The 26,674-nt window shown below is 62.8% G+C and overlaps 2 protein-coding genes across 2 annotated transcripts in view; one reads left to right on the forward strand and one right to left on the reverse strand.

The window, feature by feature from the left end:
- The window catches only part of MACROD1 (mono-ADP ribosylhydrolase 1), a 141,406-nt gene that overhangs the window by 28,159 nt on the left and 86,573 nt on the right, over positions 1 to 26,674 (reverse strand).
- FLRT1 (fibronectin leucine rich transmembrane protein 1) overlaps positions 3,784 to 26,674 on the forward strand; it is a 78,240-nt gene continuing 55,349 nt past the window's right edge. The window contains exon 1 of the mRNA XM_045064100.1: positions 3,784 to 4,135. The gene's annotated coding sequence lies outside the window, so the exon portion shown is untranslated. The remainder of the gene's footprint in view (positions 4,136 to 26,674) is intronic.

Genomic DNA, 26,674 nt, shown 5'->3' on the forward strand with positions numbered 1-26,674 from the left:
AGGTCTGTGCTGCCAGCCAGTCCCCGGGCCACGTGCCTGTGGTTCATGGGGCGTCACCTGGGGGGCCAGGGTCTGGGGGACAGGGAGGACAGGTTTTCAGGGACTGATTCTCTGCCCCACCCCACTCTGGTGCCCCCAGACCGAGAGGACTGTGGGGATCTTGGAGGGTAGTGATTTCTAAAACCAAGAACTGTCCTCAGGACATGGTTGCGGTGGGGGGGTGGGGTCGGGGGTGGATTCCAGTCTGAGACGGGGCGGGGTGGGGGGGGGACTCCAGTAGGTGGCCCTCTTGCTCATGTTTGGGGCCAGAGGGGTCCTCCCCTCCCTGAAGATGCCACCCAAGTTGCGGCCTGTGGGGGAAGCTGAACTTCTGTCTCTCAGGTGTCTGGCTGACGTCCAAGATCATGCCCTTTGAACATCTGTTCTCACCCTCTGAGTGCGCTGTCCCCTGACCACCACCCCGTGGGCCGTCATTCCTGGACAGCCAGGACAAAGCCTCGGGCGAAGGGGTGCCTGGTGATGGCCCCTGACCACCAGAGGGGCCACTCTGTCCCCCACAAGAGTCAGGTCCACCCTTCCCCCACCCCCAGCCCAGAAGAGGCCCAAACAGGGCCAAGCGCAGTACATCCTTGGGTGACAAGGGTCTAACCACGGTGAGTCCTGTGGCCACAGCTTCACAGCGTAGAGGGCGACCTCACCCCCTGTCACCCTAGCCCAGGAAGGTCTGGGAGGACCCCACCAAGACGAGAAAAGTGAGCAACAGGGGGAAGGCCCAGGGTGGCCGGTGGGTAAGGGGTGAGGTGGCAAGCAGGCTGCTGATGTCGGGACTCCAGAGGGGACAGGCAGGTGGCAGGGCCGCGGTGACCTTGGCTGTCCGGTGGTGGGGCCCGCTGCACCTGGCTGCAGACTGCGCCTGGGTTATTGCCGTCCTGGGAGCAGAGCAGCTGGGGCTTGGCGAGCCCAAGGTTGAAGCCACAAATCGTCCCTGGGTGACTGGTGTTGCCTCCCACTAAGCACTGCATGTCTGAGAGCTCAGAGTTCTAAGCAAGTTCAGTCCCTGGGGCCAGGGCCCTATCCCCAGCACCACCCACTGTGCCCTCAGGGAGCCCCGCTACTCACGGGAGCAGAGGGGGGTGTGTGGGGTGTGTGTGCTTGGGAAGCATCTGCTGAATGCACACAAGGGATCCAAGGGATCCTAGTCACACTCCCTCCCTGGCACCCTAGTCCTTTCAAGATCAAGGCCAGGCTCCACAGGCTCCTTCAAAGCCCTGCACCCCCCCACCGTCTGGATGACATCACTCCCGTCATCTTCCATAGCCCCCAGCCCCCCCCAACCCCCCCCAGCCCCCAGCCCCTTCTCCCCGGCTCCCACCAAGAACTCCTGATCGCCAAACCCTGGGCCCTTTTATGTCACAGCCCCCGGGGAACAAAGGTGGAATAAGAACATTCCCCCTGACCCTCCAAGACCTAGGTCAAGAGCCACCTCCTAGGGGAAGCTGTCCTTGGATGTCCCGGCTGACTTGGCCCCGTGTTGTGGGGTCATGTGGTCACAAAGCCTGTTTCTCCAAAATCCTCCTAAGCCATCACTCTGGGTGTGTGTGTTGTGGGGTGGTAACCAGCCCTCCTGCTGTGTTTCCGGCATGGCAGGGAAGGGGCTCGGCAGGTGGGGGACAGGATCCAGCAGGGCCGCTGGCTTTTGGTCTATGGTGCCTCAGAAGTGCCCAGCACACAGAGGACCTCCAAGAGCATTCCCTGAACCGTGCTCATCACTGGGCACGAGCCGGTCCGTTGGCTGGGTGGAATACCATGCAGCCATTAAAACCACAATTATGAAGCAGGTATTTGGATATCTAAAGGCAACAGACAGAGCTAGAGACAGCCCATCCGTTCCACTCTGAGGCACCGAGTGGAAAGGGGCCCCTCCTACAGAGGGTTCCATTTAGAAGAGGGTGAAGACACAGCACCCACTTCCTGAGCAACATGCGTCGCGCCCCGATGGAGGCACAAGGGAGACCCCCCCGGGGGGCTCCACGTCCATCTGGGGGTCTGGGGAGGCGGAGGAGGAACCACAGCTCTGTACAGATTACAGCCGCAGGTGCCTGGACAGGCCTGGAAGGGAGCGGAGGAATGGGGCTGTTGACGCCACAGGGCGGTGGCATTGTGGGTGATTTTTCTTTCCTTTATTGTTGGTTTAATGTTGTTTGGGCAATAAATAAAAATTGGGCGAAAAAAATAGCTGTTTGGTGAATTGAGCAGAAAGCCACAGAAGGGAGAGAGGGAGTTAAGGGGAGGGAAACTAGGAGGGAGAGGTGAGGCGGGAGAGGCCAGAAGGCAGGGGTGCTCACCTGAGGCCTCAGGCAAGGCCTCAGTCTGCTCCTGGGCTGGGGTGGGGAGAGGGGGAGGGGAAAGCACAGGAGGTGGGGGGGGCTGTGTCCGTTACTGAGACCTTCCCCCCGGAAAAATCTGGAAGGCATCATAGAGGAGGGGTGGCCGAACTGGACCTGGAAGGACAGCAGAGAGTGTGATGTGGCCCCCAGAAGCATCTCACAGCGGCCTGGGCCTGGGACAGTGGGTGGGAGACAGGGTGATGGGTGTTGGGGGAGGGGTCCAGGCCAGACTGTGGGGAATCTGGGCATGGGGGACCTGCCAGCAGTGGGGCCTTGAGGAAGGGGGTGTCTAGGCAGAGGCAGGGGCTCACTCAGCAACCCTCCAGGGAAATGGGTGGCAGGATGGGGTGGTGGGGCTTGGTGACAAGGTCTGACCAGGCCTGAGGCTGGTGATGAAGAGTTCCTTGGTATCCTACACAATGCGGAGAGCCCTGGGACTTCTAGACTAAGAGGAGGGAGGTCTGGTGCCCCACCCCACATCCACATCAGACTCCCGCACACAACAGGCGCAGACATTTCCAGAGCCCCTAATGAGTGCCAGGCACTGCCCTCCTCTGCTTCACATTCCAGGGCTCCTTCAAGCCTCACAGGAAGTCTTGGAGGTAGGTTGTTAATGCTCCCATTTTACAACAGAGGACACTGAGGCTGGGAGAGGTTAAGAAACTTGCTCAAGGTCACAAGCGGCCAGTGAGGCGAAGGGCGGGGCTGGGGTGGAACGGGGGCGTGCCCCACCTGGGCAGCTGCGTGGAGCACCCCACCCAGGACGGATCAGATGTTTAGAGCAAGGCAGGTGAGGGGGGTCCCCATGGGGAAGGGGAAGGGAGGAAGCGGATACCTTGGCTCAAGGAGTAGGTGGTGGGTACCTGTTTGTGAATGAATGCACCGGTGGACGTGAATGAGTGAATGAATGAATGAATGCATGGCTGGAACGGTGGATGAATGAGTGGGTGCAGAGAGGAGCTGTGTAAGGGGAGGCGGCACGAGAGGGAGAACCCCTTTCTTTCTCCCCAGCCCCGGAGCTGGAGGCTGGCTTTGGAAACCTCCCTCTTCGCCCCCGGCGGGTTAGCTCCCCAACCTCCTCCCACCCCCACCCCCCCTCCCCGCCCCCAGCCATTTTAGCCGAGGGCAGGGGGAGGAGGACGCGGAGGCCGTTTCTTCCCGGCTGGGCCCGAGTCCCCGCGCGGCGGCGTAGCCTCCCGCGCCGGGTCCCGCCGGCCAGTGCGCAGCGCGGCGCCCCCGCCCCCGTCGCCTCTTCCCCGCCCTCCCCCCCACCCCCCCTCGCCTGCTGCCTCCCCCTCCTCCCCTCCCTCCCTCCCCGCTCCGCGCTCGCACGCACGGCCCCCGCCGCCGCCGCCGCCGCCGCCGCCGCTGCCGCCGCCGCGAGGGGAGAGGCGGCCGCACAGCCTGGTTCCCCGCGCCCTGCTCGCCGCCGCCACTCGCGCAAGCACCGCTGCCGGCCCTCGCCCCGCCGGGCGCACCCACCCGGGCACACGCACCCCGGCCGCCGGGCGCACCTCGCGCACGCCCCCCGCGGCTCCGCCGGGCGCCCGAGCTGGGCAGATGCGCCGCCGCGCGCCCCCCGCCCCGGGCCCGCCACCGCGCTCCGCCGCGCGCCGGGGGCTCCTCTCGCGGGCCCCCCTGGGCGCCCTCCGGCTCGGGTTCCCGCCCGCTCCTTGGAATAACCCCTGAGGCTTCAGCCGTCGCCGCAAAGTTTCCCGAGGAGACCCGCCTCCCCGGCCGCTGCGCAGGTAAGGAAGGATGCATGGGGCGGGGGCCGGGGTCCGCGCGTGCGGGACGGGGCTCCGGAGCCGGCGGGGCGGGGGCCGGGAGTGCGCGGAGGCGCGGCGGGGTCGGGCCACCCTGTTTTGCCCGAGCGCCGCGGGGGCCGCGCAGCCTTTGGGATTTGGGGTGGGGGGCCCCGGGTCGACAGCCGAGCGCCCGCGGCGCTGGCCCCGCCGCGGGGAGGCGCGGGGTGCACGGCCGGCGGCTCCACTCTCCTGAGCAGGGGCTGGAAAGGGCGGGGGCTCGATCGGAGCCCCAGCCCGAGCCCTCGTTGCGCCCCCGGGGAGGTGGCCCGGCTCGCAGCGAGGGGTGGGGGCGCCAGGCTGGGCTGCCCGGTTCCGGCCCTGGCCCCGCACCCGGGAACCCGAGGGTTAGGGGCGCGCGGAGAGAGGCAGCCGGCCGGCCCGGGCGCCTCGCTCCCGTCCCCACCATCCGCGTGAGTCACGGTTGGAGCGAGGTTTTATTTTTAAAACGACTTCAAGGGGGGCATAAGCAGCCTCCAACTTCCCTCCCTATGCGCGCTGTAGACTGTCAACCGTGTGTGGGGCCGGGGGCCTGGGCGGTGCACCTGGCGGGTGGAACGGGGTGGGGGGCAGCCGCGCTGGAGGCTGGGGGCAGAGGAGTCCCCCACCACCTCAAGCTGGTTGCCGGGCGCGGCCCCTCCTCTCCGGGGCTGGAGGCCCAGGGGCGGAAGGCTGGCGAGTGTTGTTGCCCAGCTGCAGGGAACCAGGCTGATCAGAGCTCTCAGGAGGTGGAGAAAGTTGTGGAGCTGGGCTATCAGGGGGCTGCCCCAGGCTTCCCAAGCCTGAGGGCTTCCAGGCTCTCCCGGGTGTATGGTTTGAAGAGAACACAGCCCAGCTGAGGTGTGCCAGGCCCCTGAGGGGCCGAAGCCAGAGTCCTGATGTGAATAAATAAGCCGAGGCCGGGGGCAGAGGTCTGGGATGGCTGGGTCCTTCCCTGTCCTGCCCCACCCTGTCCCCTGCCTCCTCAGGAGGCACAGAGGCCAGCCCGGCCGGTCCCCCACCCCAGGTAGCTTAGGAATCGGGGAGCAGGCTGCCGGCCTGGGGCACAGAGCCCCGCAGGATGCAGGAGGCCACTGGCAGAGGGATGCCGGCTGGAGCAGCCCCTCTCTGCCCAGTAGCCGTGGAGAAGGTGGCCACACTCGGGGGCTCCAGGCTGTTTCTGGAGTGAAAGCCAACTGCCTCTCTTCCTGCCAGCCCCAGAAGGAGAGGCACGAACATCACCTGTCAGCTGGTGCCGACTCCGTGGGCGACTGTTCGGGGCTTCCTCGGAGGTTTAAAATGGAAATGGCCTGAGCTGCCAAGGCCAGTGCGCGGGAGGGGATGGTGCCCAGCTGGGCAGGCAGGCAGAGAGGCTGCCCCGGTAGGCTCGAGGGGCATGAGGAGCCGAGGGACTGTCACATCCTAGCTCAAGGGCCAGCCATGGGCAGGTTATGCGAGTAGGGGAGGAAGGCAGACTGGAGCATGTGGCTGTGGGGGGAACACAGGGGCGCCCCCCGCCCCACCGCCTGATCTCACAGAGACAGAGACCAGACCTTTCGATACAAAGCCTCCCCAGCACCAGTGTAAGCCAGGCGGGCCCCCGGGCTGTGGCAGCCTATAGCAACTTCCTCCAGACCATGCGCCTGTGCGCCCTTGCTTTACCACCTACGGCTTGCGAAAGTCCCTCTGCCTCTCTGAGACTCAGTTTCCCCTGTCGCTCAGCGGGGTCAACTGTCCCCTCCACCTGAGGTTGAGCTTGGCGGGGGATGGGGAGTGGGACTACATTACAAAATGGGGGGACATGGACAGATGTCCCTGCTCCTGGGCTGGAGGGGGTCCCTGAAGACTGAGGGCACGTGCGGAGGCCTTGGAGGGCTTGGGGGTCAGGTTCCCTCCCCGCCTGGAGACTGTGGGGGGCTGCAGGCTGACTCTGACCATCAGCAGCGACAGCACGCTGCCGGGGGCCCCCCTGTGTTTCCTCCGAGGCCTCGTCTCTAAAGCCCCTGGGAGGCGCACCGAGTCTGTGTCTAAGGTGGTGGGGAGGGGTGCTGCCACCTTCCCATGTCACCTGCTGCCAGGGCTCCAGCGGGAGCAAGATGCAGCTCCGCACAGCTTGGGGCCTGGTGGCTGAGGCCATGTTGCCCGCTGGGTGACCCCAGGCCTTCACCTCTGGGGACCCCGCTTCCCTGCCTGCAGAGGGGGATACAGTGGCGGTCCCACTTCGTGAGAGCGGGGGGAGCACCCTGAGTGCAGGAGAGGAGGGTAGGGCCGTGCACAAAAGATGGGCAGGTTGTGTCTGTACTTACTTCCAAATTAGCGGAGTGAAAGACATGAGGTCCGGCGGGACCCAAGGATGAGGCCCTTGGGTTTCGTAGGGCGCAGCCCTCTCTGCCCGCCCAGCTGGGACGGGGGCATTGGTGGCGGTGCCAAGTTCAGTGCTGGGCGGGGCATGTGTGACAGGGGTGGGGCCAGGGAAGGGGCGTATGCCCTGCCCTCAGTGTGGCTGGCCCCACTGCGTGTCCTCGGGGAGCTGGGGACCTGTTGGTGGCCACGTCCCCAGCCAGCCAGGCTGCCCTGGAGTTAGGGCCGAGAAACGTCTTGATCCCAGAGACAAGGCCCATCTGAGACTGTGCGCAGGGCTGGCTAAGCTGGCCAGCCCTTGTGCCCGAGGGTCCTCTGGAGGTGGGGCTCCTGGCGGGGATACTCCGCCCAGCCCGCTGACCCAGAGCAAATGCCTGGATCTTGTGGGGCTCCAGATGTCCTCCTCTGTAAGGCAGGGTGCTAGCGGTACCCGCCTCGGGAGCCCCACTCTGGCGTGGTCCCCATGAAGCTCCTAGCCCAGACTTCATGCCTAGCAATGTGGGACCCTGGTGGTCTCTACCCTGGGTTCATGAAGGGTTTCTTCTGGCCTTAGGGTCACAAGAAAGACTGACTCGGCCCCCATCCCAGCCACTGAAGCCCACTTCCAGTGGGATGGCCCCCACTCACTGGCAGGGGTTCTAGCCCCAGTGCCTGGCCCCCAGTGGCAGTGATGATGTCCAGGAGGGACGGGGTGAGGCTGGGGGGGTTTGCCTTGGGGCTGTCACAGGAGGAGGTGTGAGGGGTGTGGACAGGGCTGGAGGTCCTTAACACTTGCTGTGGGATGGGTGCTTACTCTTAGGGGCGGTGTCTGTGGAAAGGTGGGCCCGGCTAAGGCCTCAGGCCCTGGGTGCTGGGCCCTCTGGGAGGGTGGGGGTGGGGTCCCTTCCCCAGAACCTGCACTTTTGTCCCCGAGACAGAGTTCAGGCCTGCTCTGGCTTGTGCCAGGCCACAAGGCAGCTGCATGCTGTCCTCCGCCTGGGTGCAGTCACCTTGGGGAGGCCGGGGTGGTGGGCCACAGGCCGCACGGCGAGGAGGAGACCCAGGGTGCCCCTGCCAAGCTCTGTCCGCCCCCACCAGCCAGCCCGGCATTCTCCAGCAGCAGCTGGAGCCGAGAGGGTTCCACAGAGAGGGGCTGCATTCGTGCAGGCCTGTGTTTGCCCGTGCGGCGGGTGGATGCCTGTTTACCATCGCCTGCGGGGCCCCTGGAGCCCAGCTGCTCCCTGGGGTCAGCGGCTCTGAGCATGACGTCAGCATCTGGGGGCCTCGATTCGCCGGTGGAAGTTGTGTGCCAGATTCCCCACAGCCCTGGGTTTTGTATTCCCACCGGGGCCTTGCCTGTGCCCCTCCCACCCCACAGAGTTGGGGCCAGAGCTGGGCTGGGGACTGTGGGGAGGGGACTGCAGGGGGGCGGGGTGGCATCGCTGGGGCAGGTGGGGGCAAGGAGCCAGCAGCCGGCTCTCCTGTCTTCCCCTCTCTCCCTCCTGCCTCTTCATTTGTTCATTTGTCCATTCATTCATTCATTCATTCATTCATTTATTCATGAGCTAGGTGTCCGAGCACGAGTTATGGGCCAGGCACCGTGCTGGGCTCTGGGGAGAAAAGAAGCAACCTGACGTCTTGCCTTCAGGGAGCGTACAGCTGGGGAGTTGGGGTCAGATAAAAATCAGAAACTTTCCCCCCCCTGGAGCGGGGGACTCAGCCCCGTGAGGCCGGGTGACAGAGGTGCCTGCTGGGGCTGGGGGTCTCGGAAGGAGGCGCTTGAGCCGGGGATGTGAAGCGAGGACAGAAGTCAATGAGGAGAAGCACAAGAAACATGGGCCCGGCAGACAGAACGAAGAGGAGGGCCTGGGTGCCTGCGGACCCCCTGGCAGGTGTGGGGAGCCGGGGAGGGCTGGGTAGGCAGCATCTTCAGGCCTGTGGCCTGTCTCCTGAGTCCCTGGTGCCCTGTCCGCCTTCATCTCTCACAACTCCTGGGCCTGCCTTACGGACCGCCTGCCCAGTCTTTCCGGGCGGGCCACTGAAAGGGTGGGCTTCCTGGGCCCAGGTCCCTGTTCCTGACAGCTGCGTTTCCTCCCACATGGGCCAGCTGACCCGGCCTCCGATGGACTGGGAAGGAGGATATTTGGGCTTGTTTGTGACAGGACAGCAGTCTCTGTGTAGACAGGGCTGCAGGTGCTAAAGGGGGTTCTCTAGGAACCCTCGCCTGGCTCTGAGTGTGCCCCTGCTCAGGGCTGGGGCACTGGGCACAGCCTGCGCCGGCTGCCGGAAGACGGGAGGGAGGCAGTGGGACCCGGCTGTATGGGGCTCGGCTAACCACTAGGGGACACTGCCTCCCAGGCAGAGCGCAGGACCCAGGCATCCGGCAGCCCAGGGGACCCCCCGCTGGCTGCAAGGCTGTGCCTGCCCAGGCCTGGCTGGGCTGTTGGTAGGGGGTGATGGCTTAGTACTTAATAAAAACCTGGATTAAAACTGGGGTCGCTGAGGCACTCGCCATGGCTGTTCCCGCCTGCCTTGCTCTCGAGAAGCTGCTCCGTGGCACTGTGTTTCACTCCCCGTTCCCTCCTTCTGCCTGAATTAATCGTTGGCACCAGATTACAACAGATTTAGCAAACTGTAAAAAAAAAAAAAAAAAAAAAAAAAAAAAAAAAGGAGAGAGAGAGAGAGAGCAAGCGAGGAAGAGAGAAAAGAAAGGGGAGCCTGGCTTCGGAGAGGAGCCGGCATTTATCTACAGAAGCAAATTGCTCTTGTCTAACCTGTTCCCCCATCGCCCCTCCGCTCCCCATCCCTGGTGATGCCTGGGAAATTCTTCCCCGGGGAAAATGTCCTCAAAAATGCCGCTGGGTGGGTGCTGGCGCCGGGATGGGCTTTTCCTGGGGGTGGCCTGCCAACAGCTGCCTGGTGGGGGTACGGTGAGCAGAGGGGAGAGCTGAGTTTTCAGGAGGCTGTGGCGGACACCCAGGGCCAATCTAGGGGGGCAGTGGGGGGAGCCCCATGGTTGGCTGGTCCTGAGTGGCGGCAGGGCTGAGGAGGAGGAGTCGGGGGCCAGGTGGGCAGCCAGGATGGTTGAGGGTAGGGACTGTGTCTCTCCATGTTGTTTACTCATGTGTCCCCACGCCAGCTACGGGGCCTGGCACATAGTAGGTGCTAAGTGTAGTGTGGGCTCAGTGAACAGGTACAGGAATGGTGAGCCGGGACTGAGTGCCCCCCTCAGATGGCATGGGGGGCTGCAGAGGGCCCAACCTGCCAGCTGGGCGTCCTAGGGACAAAAGCCACTGGACGGAGCTGCCCACAAGGGACACACCCACCTGGGTCCCGGATCAAGTGCCGACCAAGGTTCCCTGCAGACCCTGTCCAGCAGCTGCCTGCTGGCTTCTTGGGATGACCTTGATTTAAACACATTCCTCTGCGGTCAGACTTGAGGGGCCTGGTTCCAATTCAGGGGATCTGGCTGCTGGTGGGTCAGTCCCACTCCCTGGATCCTGGGCGTTTGCATGGGCCCCGGGAGGCCTGTCCCAGTGAAGGCATAGGGTGGCCTTTGGTCAGCCACTGGGCTTCTGGATGGGGCTGGGCTGCTTCGGCCGAGAGAGGGATGTAGGCTTAGCGGGGTACCGGGGGGGTCTCACTCACTTTCTCAGAGAAGCTGCCCGTGGTGGCCCCGGCCTGGAGCTGGCCACAGAGGAGTCATCCCCGGTCCCAGCCCTGCCAGGGCCATGTCAGAACAGAGAGGGAGGTGTGTGTCGTGCTCACACTTCTGGATCACATGTGCTTTCACAAACACATTCTTGCACCCAGAGGCTCACACCTAACCCTTCTAACCCACCTTCCCTTACTCGACCCGAGCCAGGCTGGGAGGTGAATGAACCGCATGCACACCCCACCTCTGCCCCCGGGGGGTCCCATGCTCAGTCCCGGCCCGGCCCATGGATACAGAGAGGGCTCCTTGGAGGGCAGAGGGGGCCTCGGAAGCCCTTCCCCTCCTCACAGAGGCTGCGCCCCCTGTAGACTGCCCACCAGTCCAGGGAGATAAACCACACGTACTCCCCGACCCTCCCGGTCACAGTAGATCTGCCTGTGCCTCAGTTTCCCCACTACTGCTGGCCAAGGGGATGGACCACAAGGCCCTGAAGGGCCCAGCAAGACCATGGCTCTGGGGCACCTGGGTGGCTCAGTGGGTTAAGCCGCTGCCTTCGGCTCAGGTCATGATCTCACGGTCCTGGGATCGAGTCCCGCATCGGGCTCTCTGCTCAGTAGGGAGCCTGCTTCCCTCTCTCTCTCTCTGCCTGCCTCTCCATCTACTTGTGATTTCTCTCTGTCAAATAAATAAATAAAATCTTTAAAAAAAAAAAAAAAAAAAAAGACCATGGCTCTGGACTCTGAGTCCCAAGACCCACCCGTCCCACCAGGCTTGGCTATCGTGAGGGCTGGGCAGTACCAGGCCCTCTGCCCGGCCAGCTGTGCCTGGCTTGTCTTCTTCCCACTGCCGGAGTAGGGAGACTTAGGCACAGAGTGGGGAAATGCCCTGTCTGAGGCCACGAGGAAGTCAGGATCCACCACGAGGCAGCTGGGCTGTGGGGAATCAAAGTGCTGGGCTCTGGAGTCTGGGGGACTGGGTTTGAATCCCGCTTCTGAAACTTATCAGCCGGGTACCCCTGGACACCTCATCCCTTTCTGTGCCTCAGCTTCTACTGTGAAACTTCTACCTGTGAAATGGAACCACAGAGCGCATCTCGGGGTCAGTACGAGTGCGATGCGGGAAGGTGTCTGTGGAAGGGCTTCTTGGGAAACTGGGGTTCTCACGTTTCAGTGGCTATGACAGGCTCCCCCGGTCCAGGGCTGGGGTGCTGCCTCTGTCCGGGGCTCTGTGGAGCTCCGGGCCTGGGGAGGGGTTCGCCTCCCGCACTCAGGGGCACCCACCCGGTCTGGTGGTCAGGCTCGCAGGGCACCTGCTCAGCTCCTGACTGGCCCCTCACTGGGCAAAGGTCAGGTCTCCTATATCACCTGTGCCCAGGCTGGATCCTCTTGGATGGGGTCAGGCAGGAACTCCCTTGGGTATTTACTGGGTAGCCCCTGTGTGCCAGACCTCAGTGTGGAAGCCAGGCTGGGGACCAGCGGACCTCAGTGCCTCCCATGAGGGCAGCAGAGAAGCCACTGTGGCTCCTGAGTGTTTACTGTCTACACCGCCTGTCGCAGAGCCACACTAAGGACCCTACCCATGCAGGATCTCCTTGTGGCTTCACAGCTGCCGTTTCACAGAAGGAAGAACAGGCACAGATGGATAAAGTGATCGGACCCAGGTCGCACAGCCAGGACCCGGCACCTCACCCTGTTAGCGCGCCGGCACACCACTGCCTGGGAGATGGCGGTCATCGTCCTAGCCGGAGTTGACACGGTCGGGCCTGGCTGCGTGCCGTCAGTATTCACTGGATTAATCCCCACCACAAGCCTCTGAGGGAGGTTCTGCAATTATCCTGATTGTCCCCTAGGAAAATGAGGCCCAGGTGGAGTGACCTGGCCGAGGTGACAAGGAGGAAGGGCGGCGACCATAGGGGCAGATGTGGTCCTGCTCCATCTGGGTCCTTACACGTGCTCTCACAGACGGGAAACTGAGGCACAGAGGTGGCAGGTAACCCCAAGGTCTCCAGGGCCTTAGCTCTGTCTCTCGCAAAGCTTCTCCTTCAACCATGCCCCTCCCAGAGCTGGGGACCTACCCAGGTACGCGGGCTGTCCCCCTCTGGCCTCAGAGCCCAGACCTCCTGGAGCGCCCCCCCCCACCGGCCCCTGGACTCTGCCTGCGACCCCTGAGGCCCCACCGTGCGCAGGCACCTGCAGGCCTTTGCCAACACGTGACGTCATTCAGCATCCCTGGGGTAAGGGGGTCAGGGAAGGGCTCACAGCAGAGGTGCATCTGAACCCTGGAGGGAGGCGGGTGGGGGGCTTCCTGGAGGAGTCTACCTCAGGGCTGTTATGATGGGCCTGGTCCACTGGGGCCGAGGGCGAGCAGTCTGGGTGGCCGGCATGCGCTTTGTCCCTCCATCACCGAGTGCTTCTCTCTGGGCCCAGACGCTGGCCCGTGATGTCAGCAGGTGGCCCAGCTGGGCCTTGCACCCCCCCGGTGCCCCCTGGAGGAGCAGGGCCCCAGGGGCCCCAGAGGGCATGAGCGGCCCGCGGTCATGGAGCAATCTCCATTAGGGCCCGTGAGCGTGAGCGAGTGGCTGCAGCTCCTGGAATCCTATTAAAAGCTTTTTCATTGTTCCCCGCGATATGCTCCACTCCGCCGGGACCTGGGCATGTTGATAATTTATTTGTGGAAGGGGAAGGGGACGAAGAGCACAGGGGAGAGGAGGAAATGTCATTATTTACTTAGCCGGCTTTCTGCAGCATGGCCCTTCCATGGGGCAGCTGGAGTGGGGGGGTGCGCCATCCCTCCCCAGTTCAGGAGGTTGGGGGGGTGGGGGAAGCCTTGGGGAGGTGAAGGCCATGTCCTCTGGGGGCCGGTAGAAGTTCTGAGAGTCAGAGAACCTACAACTGAGAGGGTACTCCCAAAAGCTCTGTTCAGCCCCAGATTCTGGTGTGGGCTAGGGGAAGAGTATGGCTGAGGCCTCTTGCTGCCCTGACTTTGGCCCAAGTTGGGGGCAGTGGCAGCCTTGCTGGGTCCTGAGGGTGCAGAGTGGAGAGATGGCTCCAGGGTCTATAGGCTGGGAGACGGGAGCCAGGCACCAGAAAGGAGAGACTGGGGGGCCCCACATGGCCCGCATGGGCCAGCACCCCAGATACCCTCAGTCAGGAAGTGGTCTTGGTTTCCCCGGGGGGCTGGGAGGGAACGCAGAGCCAACAACACTAGCTTCCCATGACCAGCATACGCTTTGCGCCGAGTGCTCCATGGACGGCGGCCCCGTCCTCACACTTCATGTGGCCCCGCTTTATTATTTCCTTCCTACACATGAGGAAACTGAGGCACAGAGGGTCCCGGTCACACAGCTTCTCAGTAGCAGGGGTCGGATTCGAACGCTCGCCTCTCTCAAGTGTTACTGTGTCCAGCACGGGCTCCTCGGAGACCTGGCTTCCCCTTGCTCCCCAGTCCCCCTCTTCCAAGGCGAGGAAGGCCAGACAGAGAACCGGGGTCCCCTCCTGGCAGACACTCTTGAGTGTCCAACTTAATCATCACAGTGGCACTGCAGGGCTCAGGCATCCTTAACCACCCCCCCCTTTTACAGAGGAGGAAACAGGCTCAGAGGGGTGACCCCATTTGCACAAAGCAGTGGGGCCCGAGCGGGAGTTGAACCCAGGCTGGTTCTGGGTTCTTGAAGTGTCCCCTCTGCTGGGCACCAGTCTGCCTGGGGGGTGGGAGGGAGCCCCTCCGTGCCCCAGGATGTTGGGGCAGCCGCGGGCAGGGCTGGCTTTGGGACGAGGAGCCCACAGAGGGTCAGGTCCTGGGTGGCTTTCCTTGGCCCGAATCCCCTTCGGCGCACAGTCCTGGCTGGCTGGCTCTCTGACCCGCCATGATGGGACAGATGGGCTGCCCGGCCTCCCTGGCCCGGCCCATCTAATGCAGATACTGCCAGAGGTTTGATGAACTCACACTTAATCAAGTCACTGACTTGGAGATCATCATTGGCTCCCCATTTCCTGAAAAAGTGAGTCGAAAGCCCTTGGCCTGGCCTTTCAGACCTTCTCAGCTTGGCCCAGGTTAGCCTGCCTGCCTTTCTTCCGCTCCCTGCCCCGTTAGGCCTGTGGCTGATGTGGCTTCCACACCTTTGCTCTTCTCCTGTGGGGAAGGCCACCCTCACTCCCCACATTGGAGGAATGCTCCCTCCCTCAGGAAGCCCTCCAAGACTGACCTGAGGAACCAGCCCTGCCTGCCTCCCATCTGCCCAGCCCATGTTAGGCCTCCTGTAGGACACTGGAGCTGGCTGTAGTTCCCAAGGTCGCCCCACCTCCTCCCGCCTTTATTCTTCCTCCTTCCTCTCCCTGGACCCCTACCAGGTGTGGCTTCTGGCATTCAGGGAATTCATTCGACCAAAGCTTCCTGAGCCCAAGGCACATTGATAAATGGCCGTGGTCTTTACAGCAACCCCACAAAAACGGGCCTGAGCCCATTTTATGAAGGAGAAAGCTAAGACTCAGGGAGGTTTGGTCACCAGGCCAAGGTCACCCCCCAAGTCAGAGGCTGAACTGGGGAGGAAGTGGCTGCCAGGCTGGAGCACCGATGGGGTAGGGATCGCCAGGCGCTCCCTGAGCCCTGGCCGCCTGCCTGGCCCCCAGTAGAGCATGAAACACAGGTCCTGTTTGATTCACACAGACGCCGGGGGTCGGGGATGTACTCGGAGGCTCCGTTTTACAGATGAGGAAACTGAGGCTAAGAGAGGGAGAGATGCAGGGGGGCAGAGCCCCAGGCCCACAGCGGCTTCAGAGAGCCTGGGGTGGGGGAAGTTGGGGCTTTCCGTCCCTGTGCTGGGCCTGGACTGTCACTTTGGAGCAGGGTTGGGGGCAAGCACTGTCCCCCGAGGTCCCCAACCTGGCTTTCTGGCCTGTGGCCCGCCCCAGCCACGGATCCTCCGGTGAGAGGCCGGGGAAGCGGTGTGCCCAGCAGTGGTTGGGGGGTGTGGGCCCTGCCCCCACAGCAGCTGCCTGCCTGGCCGGGTGGCCTCACAGACAGACAGGGCTTATGAGAGCCAGGCCTTCAAGGGGAGCTCAGCTCCTGCCGGCAGCTGCTCAAAGGCTTCATTGTGGCAGGAGGGCCCTTCACGGGCAGCTGCCCCCGCTACGGGCACAGACAGAGCCCAGCCTTTGTGCCAGCGCACTGGCCCTGCCCTGACCCAGGGTCAGCCGGACAGAGGCTCTTGTCTAAAGGGAGCCGGGGACCTTCCTGGGGAGGGGCTGCCCTGGGCCCACCCACGGCCTAGGATGGGTGTGGTCCGTGGAGCCAGGCCCTAGGAGCCCCCTCCCACCTCACAGATCCCATCGCTGAGGGGGCGGGCGCCTGGGTGGAGGCTGGCTTGGGGAGGGGGTGTGGCAGCTGGAGGGTTGGCAGGACACACAGTGACCACGTGGTGACTCCAGGGTGTCTGCGGGCAGGAGGCATTTGCCTGTCACCTCACTGATGCCACAAAGCAGCTCTACAAGTCGTGGACAGTTCTTTGCCCCATTTTACAGGTGACCCAACTGAGGCCTTGGGGGGTTAGGACATCATCCCACCATCACATGACTCTAAGGGGAGCCCCGGATCCCACTCCAAAGCCTGTTTATAAGCTGCCCGCCCCCCCGACCTGAATGACCACCGGAGTGCCCCACCCCCTGCCTCCCTGGATCTGCATGGCAGTCCTGTATGAGGGGCCCCGTCACCCCCGTTTGGAGCCAAGGAAGCTGACACCCTGAGAGATGATGGGGGGCCTGCCATAGGGTGGTGTTGGACAGACTGCGGTCCCAGCAGGGGGAACAGTGGAGGAGTCCTGGAGCTCCAGGAAGAGGGGCTGAGCCCCCAACTCCGAAAGTCATGCATGGGAGGAGCGTCAGAGACCACTGGGTTATACACCCAGTGTGCGGTCAGGGACCTGAGGCATGGAATGGGGAAAGGGGCCTGGCCCCAGCGCCACAGCCTTGGGGACTGACCATGGGGCTGCCAGCCATGGTCCACCGTCGACCACTGGTCCTGGATGGGGCAGGGGTATATCAGGAAAGTAAGTGCCTGGTGTATGCCACAGGCCGGGTACAAAGCATTTACCTGCATTAGCAGCTGATGCTTGCAAGGATCCTATAAAAGGGGCACCATTATTATCCCTGTGTTATTAATAAGGAAACTGAGGCACCTGTCCCCCAGCCACAGCTCTGAGGTCAGACTCCCCAAGCGATCTAGGTCTCCTAGCTCAGCTGCTTTGACCAGCTGTCGCCTCCCCCGCAGGATCTTGTCCACTGGTACAGACATCCTTATGGCTCAAGGTGGGAGGAGCTAGTGAGGGGGCGGGGCTCGGGGGATGGGGGGATGGGGCCAGCAGCTGCTCAGTCATCTTCCGCAGGGCAGGTGCAATCCTGCTGCGGAGCTTGCCTTCTCTTCTGGAGCTGGAGCCCCTTCTCCATCTGTGAAATGGGTGCCCATCTCGTGAAACCCCTTCCCAGGAGAACCACAGGTGAAGTCCTGTCTGCAGATCCCCTAACTGCTGCGGCTGCCCTGGGCTGGACTCCCACCCTCCCAGCTCTGCCCCTTTTATTCCTCCCCAAAGATTTCAATTATTTATTTGAGAGAGAGAGAAATTACGTGCGGGGGGGCAGAGGGGGATGGAGCAGAGGGAAAAAGAGAACCCCAAGTGGACTCCCTGCTGAGCACAGAGCCCAATGTGGGTCTTGATCCACTAACCCCAAGATCATGACCTGAGCTGAAACCAAGAGTGGGACGCTCAACCAACAGAGCCACTCTGGCCCCCCTCCCAGCTCTGCCCTTGAAAGGATCTGTCCCAGACCTAGACCCCACAGCCCCAGGGAGGAGGTCAAAGCCTCCCTCAGAGCCTGGTGGCCTGGGGATCGCTCACGGCCAGCCCAGGCCTGGATGCCGGATTAGAAATAATTAATGCTATTAATATTCATAACAAGCGGCCTGGTGAAATGATGAGGGTGATCATCTGCTCTTCCCTTGGGCTCTCTCCCGTGGACAGGAAATCAGGCCCTCCCTCCGGCCCCAGGCCGCAGTGCCTCCTGTCCAGGGCACAGGTGACCCCTGCTGGGCAGCCAGGTGTCAGGCTCCCAGCCCTTCCCCAACCTTGACAGTCCCCTCCCTGGGCCCTTGAACCAGCTTGGGGTGTGGGCGGGGACTGTTTGCCTCATTTAGCGGGAGGGGTCAGAGGCCTGGAGGCATTAAGCAGCTCTCCAAGGGCTCAGTCCCAGGGTCTGACTCTGAGTCCAGGGCTTTCTCTACTCGCTCTTCTAGAAATGGGCAGTCTGCCCCAGGGTGGCCTCCCTAGGGTATCTGCAGCTCCGAGGGCAGAGCCTGGTGCAGCCCACCTGGTAGGACGCAGCCCAGAGCGTGACTGTCTGGACTCTGATGCCGGCTCTCCTGCTGCCTGACCATGTGGCCGTGGCCGTGGAGGCGTCCATGCCATGGCATGCTCACCCCGTGCTCTGGCCTCCAGGGGTTACCTGGCAAGCACAAGCCTAGCGCAGGAGAGCCCCACAGTCAACAGCTCTTTTCTGAGCACATTCCTTCCTGGGCTGCACTGAGCAAAACATCGCCCTGCCCCCTGCCCTCCCCTAACTCCCTCCACCACCACATCTGAGGATTCGAACCGGGGAAGACAAGCAGGTTTGTGTGGCCCAGGGTTCCCTACACATACGTGCTGGAGTGGGGCTGAGGGCAGGGCTGCAGCTCGGTGTCCAGGTGGCCTAGGGGCTCTGCGCAGGGGCCCAGGTGGGTTCTGACCCATAGGGGGACCCAAAGGGCCCTGAGCGCCGAGGTCCACCATCATTTGGCCCGTCGTCTGAGCCAGGCCTTCCACGTTCCCTGCCTTGCTTTGTGGGGCCTTCTTGTTGCCGGCGGCCCTGTCCATCCCCTCTAAGTTCTCACTCAGCCTTGCCCGGGGGACAGCCTGATGCCCCCACCAGGCACTCCAGGGGTTGGGTCCCAAGTATTCTGCCCACCCATGGTGGGGAAGGGGGAGTGGACTCCAAGGACGCCATCCTCTAGCTGCAGCCCCCGGAGTCCTAGGTTCTAGTCCTCCTGGCCGCTCACCTAGCCGCCTCTGGGGGCCTCAGTTTCCTCATCTGTAACAAGGGGCCAGGGATGCCAAGATAGGACGATGCGGGCAGAGTTTGTCCCTCGTAAATGCCCAGTGGGAGGACGGAAGGGGCTAGTCCCTGCGGGTGAGGCAGCTGTGGGCAGACACAGCGCTGACAGCCCTCAGGACACCCAGATGGGCAGTGGCGTGGGGGTGTGGGTCTTTGCGGCTGGGAGGAGCTGGGGTGGTGGTGTGTGGGACTCCAGCAGCATGGCCTGACACTAGGGGTGGGACAGCCGTGTGGCACCCCTTCCCTCCCCGGGGCCTGGTGCTGAATGAGTCTCATGATTATGGGGCGGGGGCACGCTTGCTGGGACCTCACTCCTGGCTCCCAGGCGGCAGCAGAGCTGTCGGCCGCGAGCAGGCTAACAGCTGTTTGCGCGGAGACTAAATCTGTCCGTCTGACAGCCGCCGCCACCGCCACCACGGTTTCAGCGTGGGAGTGGGTCGCGAGCTGACAGCTGCGTGTCCACCAGCCCCAGGCTGTCTGGGCGGCCCCGAGGCCTTCCCCATCACGGCGGCGGGGCTGAGGCTCGGGACCCTCCTGGGGGTCTCCCACACTCCTGTGTCCTAAACCATAGCGTGTCCCGGGACGTCTGAGCTCACCCCCTGCCTGCCCCCGCACCCCCCAGAACACCAGAGCCTCACTGGGTGCCTTCGGATCCTGGCGGCCACCCTCCGCCTATTCTGGGCTCCTGTCTTTCCTCTCTTGGGGTTTTGAGAGGGAATGCGAGCGAATGTTCTGAGGCTGCGTGGTCCCTGGGCCCGTGTTTTCTGTTCATGCTTTTCCTGCTCAGGCAGGAGGTTGTCAAGGTCAAAGACGGGGGCTACTCATGAACTTGGCCGGTATCCTGGGGAGTGTGTGGGGAGGAGGCGGCCGCGTCCCCACACTGCGTGAATTCCTCCTTGACGGAGGCCTCGGTTCCCAACCAGGGATGCTGGGCTCCAAATGAAGGGTGACAGGACGCTCAGATGAATATTGTCTAGAAGAACACCTTTGTGAGCCGTGAGGAGTTGTGAGAATTATTTTCCTGTCGCTCTGGGGAAGGACTGAAACCCTGACAGGACGTGGAGCCTTCGCCTCTGCAGAGGCTGGCGGGACGGGTGGGACCAGAGTAGCACACAAGCCTCCGCTTCTCCTGCAGGGCCCTGGGCAGACACGTCTGGTCCTTCCCAGCCCCGGGAAGGCGGGCCTGGGAAGGGAAGCTGCCTGGGTCCCCCTGGCAAGGGGTTTACAAATGAGGAAGAGGGCTCAGAGAGACAAAGTAGCTTGTCACAGCCACCAGCCTCTAGAGGTAGAGGTGGGATTTTTAATTTATTTTTTTAAAGATTTTATTGAGAGAGACAGAGAGTGAGGGCGCGTGTGTGAGGGAGCAAGTGAGCGGGGGAGGGAGAGAATCTGAAGCAGGTTCCACGCCCCCGGCACGAGGCCTGATGCGGGGCTCCATCCCACGACTCTGAGATCATGACCTGAGCTGAAACCCAGAGTCGGCCACTTCACCAGCAGAGCCCCCCACGGGCCCCCCAGAGGGGGACGTGGGGTTTAAATCCCCTTCTCCTGACCTTAGTGCATCGTGATCGTGGAAGCTTGCGGTTTGGGGGCTCCTTGCCCAGGTGGGGTTCTGCCACGGTGCCGGCTCCCTGTGGGACCGGCACGGGCTGGCCAGGCTTGGTCTCCTTACTATACTGTCCCTCCCTCCTGGCCTGGTAACCTTTCCGTGCTGCAGCCCGCCTGTGCTTCGTCTAATTATGGCTGCTTACATTCTGGGCTTTTAACCGCAGCCAGGCGGTGCATGTGAATGCGGGACTTCTGGATCCCCCCAGCGCACAGAGCCCGACAGAGGGGTACGAGAGGTACGAGGGCTGGGGAGGGGGTCAGCGGTGGTGGCCTGGGGCCTGTCCGAAGCTGGGGGCTGGGCTCAGGGCCCTTGGATGGGCAAGCTGGTGGCAGGTAGGGGGCTCCTCTGCTCGGCTCCAGGGCTGCCTCGGCATAGCCTCATGCCTCGTTAGGAGGTGGTTCTGCTGGCTTCCAGGTTACCCTTTTAATTAAGCCAATTAATTAGTGCCTTTAATGAAGCAGATGAACTAGGCCGGGCTCTGCAAACGGGGCTGTTGCAGCCCATGGTTTCCTGCAGGTTGGGATTTTGGAAGTGGCTGCCCAGCCAAGCCTCCAGTCCTAGGGGGCTGGGCCAGGATGTCTGTGTCCCCCGTAAGAGCAGGACCCTGGGGCTCCCTGGCTCAGCACGGCCACCTGCCCCAGGGCTGATGCGGAAAGAGCCTCGGGGAGAGGAGAAGCCATCTACTGAGGGCCACCCAGGGCTAGCAGCGGGGCTCAAATGTGAGGCCAGGGCCCGGGTTCCCTGCGTGCCGTCCTGCCCGCCACCTGCGTGGCCTGGTGCTGGTTTCTTTACCGAGCGTTTCCTATGGGCTGGGCACTGTGCTGAACGCTCTGCTGGTCTCCAGCGCAGTTCGGGAAGGGAGGCCTGGCCTTGGGGGGGCAGGAGGTGTCCCAGCCTGTGAGTGGCCTGGCCCCAGGCTTCTCCTGCCTGTCTGGAGAGAGGAACCAGAAGGAGAGACTCCGAGAGGACCTGCAGGGAGAGGCCGAGGAGGCCCCCAGCTCCCCGGAGACATCTTTATGAGACAGGGACCCGCCGGTGTCCTGGGCACAACACACTTGTGCCCTTAGTGCGCCTAGCGCAGGGCATAGGTGAGAGGAGGGCCTCCCCGGGGCTGGAGGACAGATGGCAGCCTGCTCCGGGGTGGCTGGGCCTCACAGTGGTAGTTGGCTCCGCCGTCACGGGGGAGCGGGAAGGACTGCCTGACAGCGGGGAATAGTAACAAGTTTCCGAAGGCAGGAGCTGCCTCCCCAGGAGACTGAGCGTGCCAGGCAGCGGGCCTGACCGGAGAGCTTCAGGAACACCACTCTATGAATTCAAGGTGGCTTTGCCCGCGGATCGCAACCCAGTGGGTGCTGGCTCTCCTTAAGGTGCTCTCGGGGCCCTCACCCGTTTCAGTCCCGGTGGTGGGGGAGGGGAGGGGAGGGGGTGCCGCTGGTCTACATACCAGGGCAGGCCAGGCCACCTTCCTGTGCCTCGGTTTCATCTTCTAAATGAGTGAGTGCTTCCTGGGGAGAGACAGAGATGCCCTCATCTCTCACTTTGAGAAGACAGAAATTCCCCTCCATCCGGCTGTCTAACCTACGAACTTTCCTGCTCTGGGGCTCCGTCCCCACCCGGCCAGCCCCCTTCTGCCTCGATGAACCCCCCTGTCCCGCATCCTGCCTTCTTGAGGCGCACCAGGTGGTACTTTCCCTTCAGCTTTTAAGGACATTCTAGTGTTTCTTATAAAAACCAGCCCCCCCCCCCCAACCTCCCTCTCCCCTCTAGCTACTATGTTCTGTTTTCTACTCCTCCCCTTCACAGTGGAATTTCTCCCATCTGGTATTCCCCAGCCCACTGCAGTCTGGCTCCCACCTGCCTTTTCCTTCCTTTCCTGGGCTGACATTGCCTCCTCCAGGAAGCCTTCCCTGCTGCCCCAGGCTAGCCCCAAAAGTTGACCTTTATCTCAGCCAACCAATGTGCCCTGAGTGCAGTGCCGGGCCTCACTGCACTGGGTCTCTAAATCCACTGTGGCCAGCACAGGGCCTGGCAGGAAGCCCAGCCTGGGCGACGCACTCCAGTAGCTCTGCCTCTGTTTTACCTTGAGAGGGACACTGTAGGGTAGGCGGAAGACAGGAATGGGAACAACAAACGCCACCATCAAACTCAGACACACTTCTTTAAATACCAGCAGGAAGCAGACCAGGTTCTGGGTGGGGGGAGTTGCCCCCTTCCAGCAGGAACCACAGGAGACAGGCGCAGGGGCGGGGGGGAGCACCGTGGAGCTGGGGCTGGGAGTCTACCTGTCCCCATCCTACGTCCCTATCCTACGGGGCTTCCCTCCCACAGGGCCAGGCAGGAGCTGGGGAGCATCTCACCTGAGTCCTTCCCCAGCCCAGAGCACAATGTGACATTCTCTACTGTACTGTCCCCATCAGGCAGTGAGCTCTGTGGAGGCATGAACCTCATCTCCCCTCTGTTCCCCAGGGCCTGGCCTCAGGCCTCCCATCCACAAAATGGGATCCATTTGTCCTTGCCGGCAGGAGGGTGTATTAAGACAGGAAGAAGAGGAAAGGGGGCTCAGGAGGTTACTCTGACCGCACCCACCGCCCCCATACGGAGCCAAGGCACTTGGGACCAGAGCCCACTTTGCTATCAGTCTTCCGGGCCATCCCGGCCTGGACGCTTTCCCAGAGGAGCTATGTGGCAGGGCACAGCCCATTCCCCCATTCCAACCCTCCCCCCAACCCCAGCTTCCTGCTCCCCTACCCCCCACAGGCTCTGCTCCAGTGCCAGAAGGAACAGGCCCTTCCTCCTGGTGGAAATTCACACCCACAGCCTAGCCAAGCTGTCTGCAGGGAGGAGGGGTGAGGAAGGGGGAGCAGCTGTGGGAACAGGAGGCTCCACCAGAGAGTGGACAGACAGAGATGGGGCCCATCTGTAAGTGACAGCCGACAGAGAGCCGGGGTTGGCGTGGGGCAATGGGTAGGCCACCAGCTCCACCGCAGCCTAATGGGGGCCCTCAAAGCCTGGGGAGTGCGGGTTCGTGAGCGCGGAGTCTGGGTGGCAGCAGGCCAGGCTGCTTGTGGGACAAGTGAGGAGCTGACACGTTGGGAGAGTCCGTAAGGGATTCTGCCCACCAGCGGTGCTCCCTAGGGATAGCTGAGAACACAGTGCGGGTGCTAGACCAGTCCTGGGGTCTTCATGATGTGGGCAGGGGTGAGATGAACCCCCAGCTGAGGTGTGAGGGGCCTGTCTCACTCCCCTGGGAAGAAGCCTAGCCCATCTTCGAAATCATATTTGTACTTCCCAACGCTCCAGGCCTGGGGCTGGTCTACACCCCAGGCTCACTGCCACAAAGATAGCCCCCTCCCTTCTTCCCTGGCATCCCTGCCCAGCCCAAGGCCCGCCCTGGCCTTCCTTTTGGCCTCTGCCTACCCCCAGCCCCCAAGAAGCCTCTCCTTGTGGAATGCTGGAGCCTCGTGGAAGGAGGAATAAGGGAGAGGAGGGGCCGGGCATTTACTGAGCATGAGGGTCACAAGCCCACTGAATTCTCATGGCCCTTGAGCAGACAGCTGTACCCCCACTTTACAGATGGGGTAATGGAGCCCCGGTTTGGAACTCAGGTGGGTTTGACCCCAAAGCCAGTTATCTGTGCCCTGTGTCATCCCCGGGGTGTGGCTGCCCAGACAGCACTGCGGGATGCATCCCCATTTCTAGTCTGGAAGGCCAGCTCAGCCCCACCTTCTGCTCAGCCCTTCCGGGCCGCCAGCCCCTCTCGGATCTGTGAGCCGCAGCGTGATCTGCTAATATCTGGCTGCGTTACATACAATTGCAAACCCATTATAGTCCTATTTTCTTAATCTATGACACCTTATCACAGCCCCTGGTGGCACTGGGTTTCTGAGCATTGTCCACCCACGGAATTATTAACCCTCTCATTCAGTGGCTGGTAGAGGGGGTAGAGCCTCAGAGCAGGGGGACCTGCCCTTCCTGCCCTGAGCGGGGGCCAGGGCTGGGGCAGCTGGAGACCCTCGCCAGCCCGACTGGGTGCTCCCCGCTGCTCATCTCAGCTCATCTCATATCCCCTGAAGGGATACTTAGAACAGGCAGCCCTGGGCAGGGCTCAGCCTGGACAGTCACCTTTGGTGGGGAGAGGGCCTGGGAGCGGGGCCGGGATCTAGCCGTGGCTCCCCTGCATGCCAGGCCTGGCTGGTGGGAACACCTGCAGCCGCACACCTGGACAGGGGAGCAGCAGGGCAGGCCTCTCTCCGGGCAGCTGCCTTGTGCCTTCTGGAACGGGCAGCAGATGCCCCAGGCCTGGAGACGCTGTGAGGACCCTGGGGAGGGGGCCCAGCAGGCCCAGCAGATGCTGAGTGCAGCGGGCACGGCCCCGTAATTGGGCAGCCTGTTCCCAGATAAGGCCGATGACACTGAACAGCTTCCCGCTTCACAAGGGCTGCGGCCGCTCATTTCCTGCTCCCTCGGCCGGCGATGCCAATTACCTCGCCTCCTGCTCGCCAGAGGCGGCTTCTGGGGCGGCCAGACCATTCCTCTGTCATTGGCGGGGCCTGGATCCTCTCCGGAGGGTGGGAGGGTGTGGACAGGGCAGCAGGACCAGCGACCCCCACCCCCTGCCCGCGCTGGCCACCTCGCACTGGGCATGGCTGGAGGCAGGGGTGTGACACAAGGACCCAGGCCACCCTGGGAAGGCCCCTTCCTGCTCCTGGGCTGAGAAGGCGAGCGGGTATGTGAACAGAACAGACAAACGGGGCTCTGGCCACCCCTGGTCTTCCAGCCGTTTTCTCAGCCTGGCCCTCCCCTCCCCCATCCCATATGACTCCCTGGACAAGTCACTGAGCCCTTGGGGACCCCCTGCCTCCTCTGTAAAGCTGGGGGATGGGGCAGTGCCCTCGCAGCTTAGGTGTGAGGACCAGCTGGGCACTCAGAGGGAGCAGCTCGCCCAGGGAAAGGACACGCTGCTCCTTCTGTGTGGACACTCAAATTCTGCCCACTGGATGAGCACAGGCACCCATCTGGCACTAGGGAGACTGAGGCTCAGGTGGGGGTTTGGCTAGTGCCGGGGGGGATGACTTGAGCCTGGCTTTTCTTCACTGCAACCCCAGAGGACAGACTTGGGGGAAGGGGCCAGCTAACCTGGGGCAAATGTCGCCTCTGGGCGCCCATCACCCAGTGGGGAAGGGGGAGAAGGGCCGTAGGGATAGCAGGGAGGGAGGGCTGAGAAACTGCAGCGCCCCTTAGGGCAGCCCGGTCCAGCCTCCGACCTGGGATGAGTGAGCGGCAGAGCTGGGACTGCCCTGCTACCTGTAGGGGTGGTGGGAGGAGGTGCCCCCCAAGGTGGGAAGCTGGACCAGGAAGGTTCACCTGCTCTGAGGGGGCATCCCCGAGCCCTTGCGGGGCCAGACCATGAGGTCTCGGGCGGTGTCTGCGCCTCCATAAGAGGTCTACGGGGCCAGTCCTGAGGCGGTGCGGAGAGGGAAACGGAGGCCCGGGCCCAGAAAAGGGTAGATTTTCCAGCCTACTCCAGGCGGAGTCAAATCCCCAGACTTTCCAAGTCGAGGTCCATTCCCGCCCGCTGGGGCCTTAGAGGTGGAGCCTCTTGACCTCGAGAGGCCCGCCCCTAGGTGCTGATTGGCTGTAGCTCACCCTGACCCAATAGGAGAGGAACCTCGACGGCCCTAGGGGCGGGGCTCGGGAGCCCGGCGCCCAGACCAGAACTTGGGCTAGGGGGTGCGGGCAAAGTGCCCGCGTACCCTGCTGGCGGGGAAGGGCGACGCAGGGACGGCTAGGGGTCCTCTCCCACACGGCGCGGCGGGGGGGGGGGGGGGGCGGACGAACAACTCCCTAAGGGGCAACTAACAGACCAATTAAGCTGCCAATAAAAAATTTAATCAAGTAATAATGCACCTTACTTTGTTTAATTAGTGTTCTGTCAAGTGAATGAATATTTAAGGCGCGGGTGGCGGTGCCAGCATCTGCCCAGCGGGCAGAGAGGCCGAGCCCACATTTCAATCGGCCTGACAGCTCCCCACGCGGGCATTGATCGCCGCCACCGCGGTCCAGGAGTCCTGAGAGCGCAGGGCGCGGGTGGGAGCTCTCCATCCTGAACAAGAGGACCGGACCGCGGCTGCTCCTAAACCCCTGTTAGGGACTCAGTTGCTTCATCTGTAAAGTGGGAGCAGGAGACCCGGCCAGCTCTGTCAGTCCTAAAAAACCCAAAGATTGATTTTGTTTCTGGAACCCCAGAGTCCCTGGCGGGGACATTTGGAACCTGAAAGCCCAGTCTGTGCTCTCTGCGTCCTCCAATTTTACACCCTTAGAATGCCCAGAGTCTGTCGGCTCTGTGACTACAGGGTCAGTAGTGTGTGCCTGTGTGTCCGGCGATACCCTGGGAGGGAGCCTCTCCAGCGCCCCAGCCTGAGGACTGAGAGTGGGTCTTTCTCCGGCCTGGAGCAAGGTCTGCCTGGGCTATACTACTGTTCGCTGGCCCTTTGATTCATTCATTCAGCAACTGGGGAGCTCGTGCTCCGTGCCAGTGTTTCTCTCCCTGGAAAATGCGGGACTAGTGCTGCCTCTCAAAGGCCTGATCTTGGAACCCTGCAGGCCCCACGTCGCCCTCGTTTCCCTTGGCTTCTCTGCCAGCAGGTGGGTGCGGGCGGTGGCCCGAAACCTCAGGACCGGGCGTGTCGGCCCCGCCTCGCGGGGCTCGTTTGCATATTCATGCCCTAGGCGGGCATGCGCACCGCGGCGGCCGGGCGGCG

The sequence above is a fragment of the Mustela putorius genome, unplaced genomic scaffold, assembly GCF_011764305.1.
Source record: "Mustela putorius furo isolate JIRA1106 unplaced genomic scaffold, ASM1176430v1.1 tig00000127_pilon_pilon_pilon, whole genome shotgun sequence".
Classification (NCBI taxonomy): Eukaryota; Metazoa; Chordata; class Mammalia; order Carnivora; family Mustelidae; genus Mustela; species Mustela putorius.